Genomic DNA, 8384 nt, shown 5'->3' with positions numbered 1-8384 from the left:
GGGGGGGGGGGGGGGGGGGGGGGGTGGCTGAATGAGAAAACATTTGCAGAGGAGCTGATGGTTGCTTTCAGTGACGTGCAGCTCAAATGTAAGTCGCACGTGTGCATCTGGGTTTTTAATTTTCATTCCTTACAGCAATTTAAGCCATCCCACATGCACATATGCCCTAAGGCTTTGCTAGGAATATTTCATATACCCATATTCTTCTCTAACACGTACCACCCGTGGTATTGCACTTGAAAACCCTAAGAGCTATCCCCGGGTGCAATATTGGTATACAAAGCAGGCAGGTGTTCAGACTTAAAGCAGCACCACTGACTACGCACAGCTTCTTCTGCAGCATTGGGACTATCTGAGCCATCAGAGCTCAGGGCTGCTGTTCTGTTACTGATTCACAGCTTCGCCCGTCTTTCAGAGGCAGGCAGGCTTGGGGCTTTGGCTGGTTGAGGCGACGGGTGTTTCACATGAATCCCCCAAAGACCATTCAACATACAAACCCCAGTACAGATTGAGGGCTAGGATTAGCCCCAAAAGGCAGACACCTGCGTAAATGCACATGCTGATTTAAAGCAACGGCATACAGCCTGCTTCAGGACAAGCACTTTGGCACATGCTAAGCTTTGTGACTTGCACTGAAATACTTTGCCACATCAGGACTAGAATCGGCAACCATGAAGCATTATAAGGCCTGGATCCCATTGAACGCAGTGACAAACCTGCCCCACTAAACTGGTAAATGAGGTCAGCAATACTCAGGTCACAACTTTGGAGCAACAAGTGGTTCTTCAGCTTCTTCTTGGCAGCTCTGCACAGGAAATGCCACCGGGTCTTTCTGCTTTAAGCAGGCACGCTGTATTTCTGACTGCATGCATTGGGCACGTCTTTCCTGCTGTCACAAGTAAGGCAACACCTGTGCTCTCTAGTGCTGCGGGTGTAGAGATGTACTATTGTTCTGGTTTGCAACCTGGAGCGTGTTTGCCATGGGTCACCTCAGGGTGCATCAATTGTTGTGGACTTTGGGTAACGCCGGCACACGGATCCTGAGATAACCTGGACTGAGGTTAAGTAACTAGTTCTTTGTAACTCAACATACAGGGTTGCTTCAAGTCCCTTCTCCCTAATTAGTTCCCTCCCTCCTCTTCCTGTCTCCCCACCTCATCAGAGATGTGATGTACTGTTTAATTATTGAAGGTGGATATATGTAATATTTATCATGAGAGAAGAGGGAACGAACCTGTCCTTAGGAGTCCGGGAGGAGGATTGGGGGAGACCATGAGAAGATGGGGATTAAGTGGGGGATGGAGTGGGGTGATCGGGGGTCTTTGTGGGTAGGGGGTCAGCAGCACGAATTTCCATCACAACCTCCACAACTGCTCTTAATGAGTCCCTTTGTCAGCAGCCTCTGCAAAGAGGCCAAGGCCTGAATAGGCCAGGAAGATTGCACTCCCTGCAGATCCGGGTTGGGGGGGTCCTAGCAGGGCAACAGGAGGAAGCTGCAAAGCTGCTTTTAGTAGGGTTGCATTGAGCCCAGCCCCGGGGCAGCCTGCTCAGCCCTGCTGGTGCTTACATTGCTGCCCACTTGCTAAGGCACCTTTTGTGGGAGTAAATATAGAGCATTTAGGCTTCTCAAGCTGAGAGCTCTCCTGTAAACCTATTGATCTTATTACGTAAGTCATTCATTACATATATTTAATTAATTCATGTGGCTAGACAAGGGCAACCTGGATTTTCAAATGAGCTCCAGGGAGCTAGGTGCCCAATCCTGTCCTCTGGCCTTTCAAAAGGAGTTGGGCACATAATCCCCTGAAGTTCCTTTGAAAAATCCTAGCCAACAATGCAAGGTCTCAGTTATGACGATGATTTATTCACGTTGCAAGAGCACTTAAGGGCTTTGGGCGTTGATCCAGCTTCCACCATGCTAGGCATTGTAAAAACATGGACCAGAGAGGTGGTCACAGCCCCAAAGCACCTGCCTCCCCAGCCTGAGGACTGAAGTCCGAACTGTCCATTTGACTGGGCTTGTGAACTAGGAACAGAGCTGCTGGCCCACAGGTGAAAGGTGTCACCCCTGCACCTTTCTGTTGGAAAACTCACGTTTCTTTGGTCACAGTCAGTGTTCCCAGGGTCCAGACTAAGTGGCACACATAATGGAGCGTTGTGGTACTCCTCGCTGATGAACGCTCGCATCCCTTACAGCTGGAGAAGCAAGATCCAGCTGGGCCCTTTGGAGGTAAAAGGACAAGGCACTCGATCAAAGGCATGCAGCAGCATAACTGCTCTTGGGAGTTAACAGGAAGGACCAGTTCTTCCCAATTCTATCCAAATTGCTCTCCCAGAGCAGCCCAGAGTCAGGAAAAACCAGTTTCTAGCAATCCACACCTTAGTATCGTATGCTACAATTAGACTCAAGGATCCAATTACATCAGCAGCCGTGATCTGAATATGTCCTACATCGACTGGGGTGGAGGGAATCATTTTATGCCTCCTGACAGCCCCCAAATAATTGTTTTGCCATATAAATGCATCCCTAATAGAGACTTATAGCAACGTGCCATTTTCATAAGGAAACCAAGTGTCATTTACATGTTAGAAGGAATTATTTGATAGCAACGCTGTCTCTGCTATCTTTTGCAGCATGGATTATCATAATGGCAACAGTAATACGTTGCAACAATAAATGAAACTACAGCAACGAGTACTGTTACAAGACTGATTGCTAAAGAGAGAGCTCGAGCTATCTATATGCTTTTCTAGTGCAATAATATGATTTCCCAGTGCTTGTCATTCATGGATTTCAAGGGGCTTTACAAACAGCCATGACTTAACCTTCATGACTAGATGAAGTGGGAATCATTATGCTCACCATTGTACATTGAGCCCTGGAGAGGGAAAATGATGTATCTAAGGTCATACAGTGGATATGTGACAGAGGTAGACATACAGTCAACTCTGATTCCTACCTCTGGACTTCAGCCACAAAACCTTACTCCTTTGTTTGGGTTGAGAGAGCCTGAAAAAGCCCAGGTGAGCCCCAATTGTCCACACGCTGCTCTAAACCTTGCAAAAGCTTCAGATCTGGCTTTGCCAGTCCTTGCTCTGAATGCCTTCCTGCTCCTTTCCACGTACTCCAACCATGATAGTGCACATGTAGCTGATCTTTTAAAAAAAAAAAAACGACCTGACCTTTCAAAAGGCAACTACTAATCCTTAATCCCCAACAGGTGCCCATGGAGGCTATAGCCATCTGCCTAAGTGGCTACTGCTGGTCTGTTGGGAGCATGAAAGAAAATGTAAAGCCTTGCATTCTCCCAGTCTGATCGAATCCAGCAATAATACTTCGAACCAGGTTCTGAGCTTGGGCAATTGCTGCCCTGAAGTCAGTGGTAATGCAGAACTGTCCCTTAGCACTTACACATAGCATTACATATTTAAAGCACTTTCTGAACATGGTCCAGTGCATGCTCACAGCAAATGCAGATTATTCTGTCAGGTTTACATGGAAGGAAACTAAGTCAACTGCAATCAGTAGAGTTACAACAGCTTTGTACCTGTGAACCTGGACCTAAGTGATTTCCTCAAGGTCACTGAAGCCAGAAGTGGAAGCAGGAACCAGGAAATCCTAGTCCAGAAAGACTGGGCTCTCTCCACTTCTATTAAACTAACTGTTATTTTTTGTTACCCAGTTCACAAGCTTTACTGCAATTCTTCAGAGACCATCCTCTATACAAGGCCTATGGAAATTAGATTAGTATACTAGCTTATAATTGATTTCCTCTTCCTGCCCTTTGACCATGAGAGCTTGGCAGAATAATATGTCAGGGGGCACAAGTTTCCAGGAGTTAAGCTAAAAGACTTGAGCGATGAGAGAGTTCTGTTTTTTCATTCCTAGATGACCCGGACTGACCTTAGAACAATGCACTTGGCCTCTAGAGTCTGAGATAAACTATCTTGAGTAAACATTTTGTTTTGCAAATAGGACAGAAAGCACTTGGATGAGCTACAGTGTTTGCAGTGATTCACAGAAGTTCTTCAGAGAAAATACTACCTCGATCTGACTTCTTGATCTGGCCCTTGTTTTTATATATATATGATAGGATGGTCCCCTGGGTGTATATATATAGGATAGGATATATGATGTGTGTATATATATATATATATATATATATGGTAAGATGGTCACCTGGGATGCACTGCAGTGATTCCTGGATGTTAACTTTATAGGCCAAATTTTGCAGTCGGTTACACTGCTATAAGCTGAGTAAATCCATGAATTTAAGTACAGTTTGTCCCAGTTTCCAGAGGGGTGTAGGCAAGCGGGGCCCTCTATGTTATGAAATTAGTATAATTATCCAGCTACGCTGGACCAGAACAGAGCCGTTAAGTAATTAAACAATCCAGGATAGATCCACTGTTAAAAGGGTATCTGCTAATTATTTGGAGCATAGCAGTAGGATCAGAAAGTCCTCAGAGGCAGTTTTATGGGATAGGATTGTATTTTATTCTTGTACCGCCAGACTACAAAGGCACCCTCAAATCCACTGCCGTGTCTTCTCTGCTGTTCACTCTTAATTGGCAAGTCTGGACGCTATCCATAACGGAAATGGTAAAAGCAATCCCAACAAAGGGAGGAGAAAAATCACTGAAGGTATTCTTGCTTAGCAAAAGCTCTGACCTTTTAAAATTAGGACACCAGAGTGGATTTTCTGGTGTTTTTTGGCTTTTTTTTATTTGTTTGTTTGTTTATTTATTATTATTATTTTTGCTCTTTTTCCTGTGTTTTGCTGGACTGGAAGAAAAAAATAAAGTAGAAGCTGCTCTTTGTGCATATTTGAGAGTATTGTTTACGTGTCCAGCCATTTCATCTTCTCTGATATCCTGTACTATGCAGGGAGCATCATTCTGATGGGAAGCCTGAGACTTTCCAGATGCTTCAAGTAGCAGATCCAAGTGCCCTAGGCCATTTTCAGTCTAGGGAGTTAGTTTCTCTATGTAAAATTCCACCCAAAGTTTCTTTTCAGCCTGGAGTTTTTCTCCACCTCTTGCTTTAAGTCACTAAATGGTGTTCCTGACTGGTCCAAATGAGCTGCAGTGTTGCACCCCAGACATGGGTGCATTTCAGACCAGGTAATATCTCTATCTCTACATGCAAACCATGTAAAGGTAGCTCCTATCCTTGCTTTGGGATTCTTTGGAATGAAAGGAACAACAGAATCTGCACGGTCCTTATCTTGTCAAGGGGCAGGACCAACATTTGAACCTCACTTCAATACATGTGGACCAAATTTATGATCTTGTGCCCTATGCCATGCACTCCAGAGAAGGAGGCATTGATGGAACCTTGTGGTTTCAGGCAACTCAGTCTCTCACCTGTCAGTTAGTTAACTCCCACCTCCCCACCCCAAAAAACCAAGCATGGTAGAAGCACACCAGTATCCGTGGCATGCAAAGCAATGATGTAATTACTAGTCATAGTCTAGTGCTAGTAACACCTTGGACTAAATGATGAGGTACCCACTTACTGCTGGGGGAATTAGAAGTGCTGTTTAACAACATCAGGCCAGGTTTGAACTCTCAGCTCTGGAAGCACAGCCAGACATCTTATCGACTCTGCAAACGCCCCCTTTTTTCCCAAGCTGCTGCAAGAAGGGGAGAGCTGCTTTCTCAGGCTCCTACAAAGTGCTCACCGCTGACCTAAAGCAGGAAAAGAACATAAGTATATGCTTAACTTTAGGCATCTAATGAAGTGAACGCCTGCTCCGGACAACTGATGCCTCTCTGATGTAGTTATATAAGGCGCACATCTCCACCCTGCCTCCTTCAAGCACAGGAACAGCCCCATTCAAACCCTGGGCCGGTAAATGGTTTGGATGGGCCCATTGGCACCTGTATCTTCCCCTGCAATAGAAATCACGCTAGCAAAGCCAAGACAGAGCAAGTGGGTCCTTCCTTCATGCAGATGTTAGTGAGCGGTAAAAGGAAGTTACAAAGTCGACGGGGTGGACAGAGGTACAGAAAACCTGCATGAGCTTGGGCTACATAGTACAGGGTGGGTAGGGGGAGGATGCAACTAAGTTTCATGGAGAGATGTGGCCTAATTAGCCCCAGGGGTGCATTAGGGATAAGGGGAGCTGAAAGCGCGATGCTCACTGAAGGAGATGCAAAGGCTGCGTGTGCGGAAGCCGCATTGTATAGAGTTGCATGCTCTAAGGGATACAGCCAGGTATGCAGAGTACAATTGCGGGGGCAAGGGAGGGTCCAGGTGGGAAGTGGTCTTAGTTCATGATCCATTGGAGGGGGCAGACCTCTGAGACCAGCCAGCGGTCTGCTGGTGTCCGTGCGCCGTGATGCGCTCCACGTAGATGTCCCTGGACCATCTGATGGTGTCGGACACCATGGAGTGTCTCATCATCAGTTGGGGGGAGTGGGGGGATATCTGGCAGGCACACAGGGCACTTTCATTGCGGGGGTCCCATGCTCTGAGTGCCCCTGCACTGTCACCCCATATCCCCTGCTCCCAGGGCACCCACCAGCAGCTTGTCCTTCATCAGCTTCCACTCGCGGGCTTTGGTGCAGGCTTGCAGCCGGGTCTCGAATGAGATGGTGATGCCAACCACCGTAATGTGCTTGGTCTCCTTGTCCGGGCACAACTGGCTCTCAGTCTGCGCCAGCGTGGTTCATCGACGCCGTCCTGGCTGAAACCGGAGCAGCCGGGCCGGCACCACCATGCTTGGACAGCACTGTGGCGGAGCGGCCAGGCTCTGCTGTGGGGTTTGCAGGCAGATAGCACATGAGGCAGAGTCCCTCATTTGTAGCTACATCTCCAGCATCTCTTTTCACGATCCCTGTAGCGGGCGACGGAGCCGTTGAGTCAAGCGCGGTGGATGAAGTGCCGATCTGCAAAACGCGGGGCACGAAGCAGTTCCTCGTGTCCCACTTCAAGGTGCATTCAAAGACCCTGGGTGGGTTTTGCCTTGAGGTTGCCGACGTACTCAGGCGGCGTCCTTTAGGAGCCTCTCCAGGCAGGTCCTCAGGTGGGTGGGGGTTACGGAGGCATTTGGAGCTCCTGGTGCTCCTCGGACCAGGTCCAGGCATCGGCGATGCACTTCCCAAGGCAGCACGTGGCCCGGCAAGCCCAGCTCCACAGCGAGGCAACGTGCCCACCATCCAGGGCAAACCTGCCCTCCAGCAAGCCTCTCGGGAAGGTGGCTAGCAGTTCCCCAAGTCGGACCGCTGATTTAAAACGGTGCAACCTTAAGTACCACCAGCATATTTTGGGCCCTATAAATTAATTATAATAAATCCGTGCACGCATACCACGGACAAGTTACCACCGGCGGTACCCGTGCCACAGATTGGGAACTGCTGCGCCGGGCAGATCCTCCAAAGAGTGGAGATGCAGAAAGATTTGAGGAAGAAGGGTAAAAAAAAATTTTTAATCCTTTCATTTTTTTTTTTTTTTTTTTTTTTTAAGAAAGCCTTGCACAAACCACTTCTCCTCTCCCAGCCCTTCTGAGTCTTCCTGTCCTAAAGATGGAGCTGTGTTTGCAGAGGCAGGACTCTGCCTGCCTTCTCCCTCCCCGGCTCGGTCTTTCCCCCTGTCCATACATGTGTTTCTGTTTTGTATGGTAGCATTTGTTCTGGCGGCTCATATTTACATTTTAAGTGCATCTGGTGGGTGGGCGTTAGAAAAACCCTTTTCTTTAACAGGAAACACACACAAAAAAAAGAAAGCCTTTGAGTTCTTTCCTCCTTTTTTTTTTGTGTTTCACTCTTCAGCAAAGCAGGTAGAGGGCTGCAATCCGATCCCGACCACTTGGGGAGGAGGAGAAAGTTGATTTTTTTTTTTTGTAAAGGTAGTCGTGGGGGAGGATATAAAACCTAAGGGGCGGGGGTGGGGGTGAATGAATAAAAAAAAAAAAAAAGGGGAAGGAAGGCGGACCCACGTGGTTTAATCGGAGACAGACAGAGATCCCATTGTTCAAAATCAATAAAAAAAAAAAAAAAAAAAGGCAGACAGCTCAAAAGAAAAAGGGAGCTGGAGGAAAAACTAGAGGAACCTGGATCTGGAAGAAACCTGCCGCGTTTCCCCGACTGGGGGTGAATGAATAAAAAAAAAAAAAAAGGGGAAGGAAGGCGGACCCACGTGGTTTAATCGGAGACAGACAGAGATCCCATTGTTCAAAATCAATAAAAAAAAAAAAAAAAAAAGGCAGACAGCTCAAAAGAAAAAGGGAGCTGGAGGAAAAACTAGAGGAACCTGGATCTGGAAGAAACCTGCCGCGTTTCCCCGACCGACACCGCCCCGAGCAGCTGGGAAGAGTTGGACCACGTTAAAGTTTTTTTTTTTTTTTTTTTTTTTTTTTTTTTTTTTTCTCCTTTGCTGG

The 8384-nt window shown here is 47.1% G+C and overlaps 1 long non-coding RNA gene across 1 annotated transcript in view; it reads right to left on the bottom strand.

Moving 5' to 3' along the window:
- Positions 1-3126, bottom strand: part of LOC102373934 — a 3729-nt gene extending 603 nt beyond the window's left edge. The window contains exons 1-2 of the long non-coding RNA XR_325067.2: positions 2961-3126; positions 2095-2222 (exon numbers count right to left, since the gene is read on the bottom strand). This is a non-coding gene — a long non-coding RNA (uncharacterized LOC102373934). The remainder of the gene's footprint in view (positions 1-2094; positions 2223-2960) is intronic.
- Between the last annotated feature and the right edge of the window lie 5258 nt (positions 3127-8384).

The sequence above is a fragment of the Alligator sinensis genome, unplaced genomic scaffold, assembly GCF_000455745.1.
Source record: "Alligator sinensis unplaced genomic scaffold, ASM45574v1 scaffold1782_1, whole genome shotgun sequence".
Lineage (NCBI taxonomy): Eukaryota > Metazoa > Chordata > Crocodylia > Alligatoridae > Alligator > Alligator sinensis.
The sequence above is the reverse complement of the archived record's forward strand: the minus strand, read 5'-3'. Positions and strand labels throughout refer to the sequence as shown.